The sequence below is a fragment of the Glandiceps talaboti genome, chromosome 18 (assembly GCF_964340395.1).
Source record: "Glandiceps talaboti chromosome 18, keGlaTala1.1, whole genome shotgun sequence".
NCBI classification, from domain to species: Eukaryota; Metazoa; Hemichordata; class Enteropneusta; family Spengelidae; genus Glandiceps; species Glandiceps talaboti.
The window spans coordinates 11,400,566-11,409,094 of NC_135566.1; positions in this window are offsets into that span (position 1 = coordinate 11,400,566).

The window sequence follows — 8,529 nt, forward strand, 5'->3', positions numbered from 1 at the left end:
GCAAGGTGAAATTGGTGTATTACCATACAATGGTAGTTGTTATTGTTACTGGATTCATCATTGTATGGTGATGTTACCATGACCTCATACATACAGATGTGATGCTGATTCTTTTTCCACGTGTTACTTTCAGTTTTAATCTTCAGCTAATCTTTTGCTAAAGGTTGGGGAGAACCCCAGCAAGGGGCTATCGCACAATGTCAGACGAGCTCCATAAATGAACTTCGTCATTCATTTAGGACAACCCCCCCCCCCCCCCCCCCCCCCCCTAAATGAATGTTCACAAGTGCTGCATCGGCATGTTTACTTATGATTCTAAACCGTGATAAAAATTGTAGCAGTCACATTACTACGATCAATGTAACGTAAAAACATGACGGTAAACACATTAAAATACTACTGGAAACCCAGCTCTGTTTATCATATTAGAAGTAAATTTTAATCAACTTATCAACACCTGTTATCACTGAAGCGAGAAAGTTTTCAAAAATTTGGTAAGAACTTAAAGAAGTGTGAAAATAAAGTTCAGCAATCGCATTGACACCAGACCCGTCCCCACTACATGAACGAAAGTTCGTTTATTGAGCTTGTCACCGTGTGACATTGTGCGACCGTCACTAAAAGAAAGAGTAAAGGGGTGAAAGTGGCAGTGTTCCCCATAAAAGCTGTTTGATTTTGCTTCCGAAGATTTATCTAAATACTTATAGTATCACCCTTAGTATGCTTTGTAAAAACAATGATCTTGATGCACGTAATGATCATTCTTAAACTGTGGTCATTAAGGACTGGAAAGTCTGAAAGATCCAGGCATTGTTTCTGCTTTATATAATATGCTCAACTGGAGTGGTTGCCCGAAGGGGTGGGTGGTTAAATTAGTGGACCAAGGACTGGCCCTTTCAGACTAAGGACTGGCTAGTTAAAAAGACTGTAATACTCAACTTTTCACTAAAATTATTGTAAATATATTGAAAATTATCAATGGGATGTTCTCCAACTTATGTGTTTATCGAGTAACTTAGGGTGCCCTTATAACAACAAGTCTTCTATAAGAGTGATCTGAGGGGGCTTTTCACTAAATGCTAAGAGACAAAGTCTCTGACAGGCTTCAAGTATGCAATGCTGTCTAAAGATGTAGTTGGGCATTATGTAATTGTACATTTAGTGCAAGTACAATTAATTTGGAGTGGTTTTGTTGCTATAAAACTAATGACGTAGGCAAGCATTGTTGTGATGTGTACTTGTTGTGATGTGTAATTAATCAGGCAACAAGTAGGATAGGTCCTGTTTCCTTCTCCCCACTCATTATAAACTTGCAAAAGTTTCAAAAATACCTACTTTAGTTTTTGAAAGTGACAAACAGTATATATATAAAAAAAACTTCTGAAGAAGAGCTCCTCCTCCGATAAATTTAAAATTTAAAAGCAATAGACATAGCGAAATTAAATATATATTAACAGGCAGATGTCTGTTTCACAGGGAGCACCTCAAATGTTGAAACCAAACACTGACAAATATTTTGACACAAGATAAACTTTGCCAGTTTTACTCGGACACATCTAGTTAGTCCTTGAGCATCTCTAGATTAGCATTGTTTGTCTCTATCTATCTGTCTCTGTCTCTGTCCCCCCCTCTCTCTCTCTCTCCCTCTCTCTCTCTCTCTCTCTCTCTCTCTCTCTCTCTCTCTCTCTCTCCCCCCCCCCCCTTGCCATCATATTGATGGACAGTTTGTGATACTTCAGTCACTTTGGTAAATGACAACACTTAAGCGTGTTATTGCCAAACCACAACTTGTCAACACTTGACCTCTGACCTTACACACATTTCTTGTCATTAAGGTGACATTGGGTACACGACATCTCCTTATCATATCATACAACCTACATCTTGTCATCATTTTTCCCAGCCGTGTCAGTTACCACACACCCCAAAATGTCGTTGACGCCAGTTTATGTTGATAAAAAAATCATTGTTTTCCTGTCAACTCCTGTCACCCCATTTCTCTCAGTGTAAATACATTACTACAATTCAGGTGCTTCTGGCTGATATTATCAATTGTTGAGTGTCAGAGATGCTCACGGTTTGGCGCCAGAGTCTTCGTCCTGCGTCATCACACAGATACGACACTGTTGGCACGATAACATGTTGATACACTGGTGTGACAATGTGACATATGGACAGTGATAAATTTTTAACTTGAAATGACAACTAATTTGATGTTGTTTCGGCAAAAATCAATGTAAAATAACCATTAATTTGGTGACATTTTGGAAAAAATTTTACGTATAAAAGTAACTTATTTTGGTGTTATTTTGGCAAAAATCAGTTTGGAGTAAAAATATTGTAACAATGATAGCAATTTTGTTGACATGTTGACAACAATATATGTGAAATAACCACACTTTGGATTTGGAGGTAAAAAAATTTAAATATATGAATCATCAGTTTTTTATGGAAAATAAGTCTCAGTTTGTCTTGCCATTTTGTTGATAATTTGTTCAACTAGAGATACCTTTGTCATATATTATTGAACTTTCATCTAACCTTATCGATTCAGGTTGACAGTTTTTAAGGTCTTTGAACTTCTTTGTAAATAATAACTCCCAGTCTAAGTACATCTATAACCTACATTTAATGTTGCCACGTCAAATATTATAAGTGACAACTGTGTACAGAGGTAATGATAGCCAAATTTTGTTGTTGTGAGTGAAAATGATAAAAACTGGGATTTTTTGTGAGTCACCACATAGTAATAGATAGGGGGACACCAAATTTTGGTGCGTCACTAGAAATGTGTACATCAGTGGTGCATCAAATTGGCTTAGAGGGCACACTGTGAGGTACATATATAAAACTCAAATCTTTGAACCGTTTTCTACTAAGGCATAATAAAAAAAATGTGTGGTTCCGATTATGCTCAATTTTAGAAAAGGTGGGGTAGGTAGATTTTGTATTTTTTTTTTCATGTTTGAGTGTCTAGTTCAGGTAGTTAAGTTTTCTGTTGTTTTCCAATGGTCTCTGTGTTATTGGTTTCTTCCCATCAAATGTACAGCCATTACGGATGGGAAGAACAGTTTTATATTGTCATTTTAAGTTGATGTCAGTTTCCGCACCCACTATTTCTTGCAAGACTTCACAATTTTCATGAATTTTTCATTTAAAAAAAAAAAGTTTAGGGTCGGCGGTGAAAAAGTAGGTGGGGTTGGGTAGGCGGAACCGAACAATTTTTTTTATTAGGCCTAAGTGACAACTATCTATCTAGGTACATCTAACCTAGTATTCATCACATCAGATCAAATCTGTGAACCTCTTCATGAACTGCCACCCATCAAATTACATCAAGCTACTAAATCATGACAAAAAAAAAATGTCCTGAAAAATCAAATCTGACACTTCAAGTGTAGTTATGAGATTTTGAATACAACAATTGACCACTGATAAAATTATTAAAGTATTAACATTTTGAGATTGGTGGTGTGTCATGTTTATTTTTGTGAAATGGGCATTTGAGAAGATCACCCAGAATGACTGCTGTCAGCAGATATGGTAGTGTTAGACAAAGGAAGAGGGTTTGTACTTAAATACATATATCTCTTTAATCATAGAGGCATTCTCACAACAACAACAACAACAACAACAACAACAACAACAACAGCAACAGTCCAGAACACAGACATGAATTTCTGCTGATGCATTGAAATCTGACCAGCATGTTTTCGATGGTGCCATAAAGTGGTACAAAAACTGTATGTTGTTTACGACAATGTCATGGAGGTAGAAGATGTGATTCCACCTCTATGCTTTAACTGAGATTAATGATGACTATGGCAAGGTTGACAGTACTGACATTAGTGTACCTGTCTCCGCCTGTCAGACAGGTAGAGCAGTTCTGTTTATAAATACCTATGTACACCCTGTTTAATGAATCCTTGCCAAATGGTGAAATGTACAAGTATTTAATGACTGATGAAATGTACATGTATTGATTGGAGACTGACTGATTGATTGATCAATCCATGTCACTGGCAAATAGTGAAATGTACATGTATTAACCTACTGACCTACTGATTGGTGAATCTATGACAAATGTTGAAAAGTACATGTCTTGGCTGACAGACAGACTGACTGACTGACTGACTGACAATGAATCCATGTCAAATGATGAAATGTACATTGACTGATAGACAGATTGAGGAATCCTTGCCAAACGTTGAAATGTACTGACAGATTGATTGATTGGTTCGTTGGTTGCCTGTCTGGCTCAGTGACTGACAATTTGATTGATTGATTGATTGATTGATTGATTGATTGATTGATTGATTGATTGATTGATTGATTGATTGATTGATTGACAGACAGACTGATGATTCATTGATTGACATTTTCACTGTAGGAGTGGGGACATCCACACACCCTCTTCATCAGAAGCCATCATGGTGATGCTGTCTCCCCCCCCCCCCATTTTCCTTGCAAAGCCCACATATATGTATAGTATGGACTCGGTGGTCGATTGTCACTGTTACTTTAATGCAGTATATCTATTGGTGTAAGCATACAAATGTATCCTCTAATAGAATGCTGCAGTTGGGGGGGGGGGATTTGGTACAATCATGCAATAGATCTTCGGCAGAAGGCAACGACAATTCTTTGGTGTATTTCGAGGGTGTGGCACGAATCTTTTTGGGAGCGCGAAGGGGCGAGGGCTGTCAAAGAAAACTAAACCAAAATATATTCTCCTTAGCCCCACCCCACCCCGTCAATTCTACTCGTTCCCTTAATAGCAATTTCGCTGTCGGATAGTTTGAACCTAGTTACACTGTAATTAGACAGACAATGCGATTACATGTAAAATCATCCAACAGTGACTAATTGAAAAGTTGTTACTCGGCAATAATGCGACATCATGAAATCTTTCCGGCAAGAATGTCATTTTCAGTGTAGGCTACATCATTACATGTGAAGCATTTTTCGTTCTCTTTTTTTTTTCCGAGGGCACAAGCTGTGGTTCCGTTTTGTGGCGTAAGTTTTACTGGTTGCATGTTACTGAACTGTTCTAACAATGTCAGACGATAATTTTGTAATGTCAACTTGACATGAAGGCATGTATCGACGTTATGCTAGAAATATTTTGAAATAAATATGAAATATTTAACTAGAAAGAATACTTAAATCTTTTTGTGTAAGTATTTTCACCTGTGAGTAAATACTGGGTATAAAACTTGGCCACTTTAATTTCCGTGATGGACCGTACCGGTGTGACGCTATTATTGATTCCCGGACGTTGCGACACACTTTGCAGTCTTTATTTCCAGATGGTCATGCATTAAGTTAGGTGATTGTTAATTGTACTCCTTTGAAGAAATGTTACAAAAAATGTCGAAAATTTGTCAAAATTTTCTTCAATCTACAAGAAGTTGAAGGATCGTTGTTTGTATTCAATAACAACAGACCCGTCTCAATTCTGTCAGTTCTCAGCAAAATTATGCAATCGAATTTCTTGTAATTAGCACAAAACTTGAAATTACCTTGAATTATGCACATCTTGTGTAGAACTAGGAGAGATAGAATCAAGGCAATTCATCAAGTTCTATTTCTGATGTATTTTCAAATTGATTATAAAAGTTACTGAATATGCAAATTTCAGTCATAATAATACAAAGCATTACAGCGGAAATATACAGGATTGAATACTGCTAATATCGTATGATGCGGATGATGTCGACACCACGAACCAGGAAGGTCAGAAAAGTTAACGTTTGTCGCAACGTAAATAATGTCGTATCACACTGAACTCTGGCCGTACATATCTTTGAAACACCGAAATTTGCTATATAGTAATATTTCAAAAGTGTGACATAACCAGCTACAGCGTGCCAAACTAGATATGTAGGTAATACCCAAATATGTAGGCGAAGGTCCTCCACGTCATATCAACTGAGTCACATCATCACCACAGTCGTCACGTCACCTCTCACGGTCGTCACGTCACCTCTCTAGAAGGAGATATACGAGTATTTGTTTTGGTGGACTATACAAATAGCGAAAAGGTGTTCGTTTGTATGTGTATAAAAAGCTGTTTGCATTGCTCATTAAACTGAACCGTTATATTCTGATAAGACAGTTAGTTGCGTAATCCCCCCAAAATCCTGACCATCAAAAAATAATCCACTTTAGTGTAATCATCATAGACAGTGGTAGTCTAGTCCGTACAATCTGATCCAAGGAAGGTGGCAGTCACTCGGAACAAAGCATTTAGCTGCTTTCACCCCATCAGAATTTTTCCTATACGGTATTGTTACGATTTACACCTCCACTCACAATGTGGTTTCTATTAAACTAAACCAGACTAGGATTAGTAGCTAGAATGAACACAAATACATCAGCATTTTTTATGAATTAGTTTCGAGCCTGAATAGCCTTACATGTAATAGCATAGTTCCTATGCGGCATCGTTACGATTTACACCTGGTTAGAGACCAAGTCAGTGGTATCCAGACTAGAATAGCCTACCTGTAGATGTGTAGGACCGTAAACAGAATAACTAATAATATATAACTAAAACGGATATATAGCGGAAGTAATATTGTAGCGTTTTAGTCCTACACATGCATCTACAGGTACGGAGACAAGCGCCAGGAAAAATCAAAAAAGATTTAGCGCCAGTACATTCGAACATAGTCCTGCTTGCATACGCAGTAATCCGGGTCAGTAATAGAGACCCGTGCACCGTCTGCAAGCAGGACTCTTTCTCCTGACATGGACAGTTTAAAGAATGAAGATCAAGGCATATGCCCCTACACTTTTATGGCATATTTCCCTCTTGAATGATCCCAATGATGCATATTTATAGGGTATTCATTGATGTTTCCGTATAGATACTAACACCACCTCATACCATCTCTATGTTTAGCCTCCATCATCGCACCGTGTTACGTATGGCGAAAGTTCCGTAAAGTAAGCTAAGTCAGTGATGTGTGGTTAGGCTTCCGTAAGTAATACCATTTCATAAAGATAGAAAACGACATCGGCCAGTGCATCCCTACCTGAACATGTGTGCTGCTCATTTTCTTTTGAGGTGAACAAATTTTCGAAAGAACTATTCGTTTATCATATCGCAAAACAAACACCAAATTCGCTTATCAGTGTAAGTTTTAACGTGTAGTTTTAAAAAATACCGGGACCATATTACTCTATTTGCAGACACCAAATGTAGTCTGACCTAAAAAAAATATAGTTGATGTAGGAAACTGATTATAATTTTTGCCCATTTTGCCCATGTCGTCATCAGTTTAGTCTGGATGCCCGCAAAGTGGTCTCTAACTATACCATCTTATGAGTGGAGGTGTAAATCGTTAACTATACGATACGTACATATACCATATAGGAACTACACGTGTAAACTATCCTCAGTTATGACTGACCGACACTCATTTTACACTTTTGTCATCGATCTAATATTTTTTTTTATGTTTCACTTTTTTAAAATTATTTTTATTCTCGTATACCACCAGTTTCTCTGTTTTCTATTACCTGTATAAAGTACATACAACATATGCAATATCATGTCTGCTGTGGCAAAACGCACGTGTTATACATCGTGTGTGATAGTAGAGGTGGTCATGTACAGAGAGGTGGTAGACTAGACTCTAGTACGTGCAAAAACACCACACATCCACGGCCGGCGTAGACAATCCCTGAAAGGCGCTTCTGACACGTGAAATCATTGGACCAATACGTAGTGCCTACTCTTGAACAATCGAAATAGGTCGTCTGTTGCTTCTTTGAAGACGCAAAGAAAAATATGATACGAAGAAATGTCACCATGTTTTGAACAAATATTGAAAAGAAAAACAAAACAGCAAGATGAAGGGAAACACATTATAAATATATTTTTAAGGGGTTAGGGGGGTCTTCCGGGGAGTAGTTAAAGTTGTCATTCCCGGTAGATATCCATTGTCCTCTTCGTAAACTCTGTCAGAAAGTTCGCCTAGCTTTGAAGAAAGTAGGTCAGATGACAGCACTATAGATGTCCGTGTCTGTGTGTTCATGGGCGGCACCCGTAGTCATGGCCGGCCATACCTGTGATGTCATCACATATTTGCATATAAGCATTGTCTGCTACCAATGCGCTCAGGTTGTTTTTCCCAACCCAAGTAAATTTGTATAGAGAAAAGCAAATGAAAACTTGGTAACATAACCATTATTTTAGTTTATATTACATTCGATGCAAACCCATAAAATTAGACAATCAGACATGCATATGGTACGTGTATTTCATGGATGTCGAAATTTACAACATAGAGTTGATATCTTGGTTCACGTGTATTGTCACATGTACCGCTGGCCTTTGTATTGACTAAAAGTTGTCAATATTACAACTCCGTATTTTGTATCTACGGGTCGTGTTAATCTGTAAATCCTGAATAGCATTTAACAAAGAATTCCATACCGAAATTAAAAATACTGACCTTGATTTTTTGCGTCCGGCAGAGGAAACCTTTTTTTTCCCTTCTGTATTTATGTAACTGGGAA